This window comes from Etheostoma spectabile, chromosome 5 (genome assembly GCF_008692095.1).
Source record: "Etheostoma spectabile isolate EspeVRDwgs_2016 chromosome 5, UIUC_Espe_1.0, whole genome shotgun sequence".
Classification (NCBI taxonomy): Eukaryota; Metazoa; Chordata; class Actinopteri; order Perciformes; family Percidae; genus Etheostoma; species Etheostoma spectabile.
This window is the reverse complement of record NC_045737.1, coordinates 3,866,408-3,866,728: the sequence shown is the minus strand read 5'-3', so window position 1 is coordinate 3,866,728 and position 321 is coordinate 3,866,408.

The window sequence follows — 321 nt, the reverse complement described above, 5'->3', positions numbered from 1 at the left end:
TTCTGTGGACCGATGAGGTTAAAAAAGATTTTTGGCCGAAATGAGCAAAGGTCCGTTTAGAGAAGAAAGGGCACAGAATTTAATGAAAAGAACCTCTGTCCAACTGTTAAGCATGGGGGTGGATCAATCATGTTATATTGCAGCCAGTGGCACAGGGAACATTTCACGATTAGAAGGAAAAATGGATTCAATAAAATGTAATCAAATTCTGAACGATAACTTGATGCCATTTGTGAAAAAGCTGAAATTAAAGAGAGGGTGACTTCTACAAATGGATAATGATCCTAAACACATCTCAAAATCCACAGTGGATTACATCAA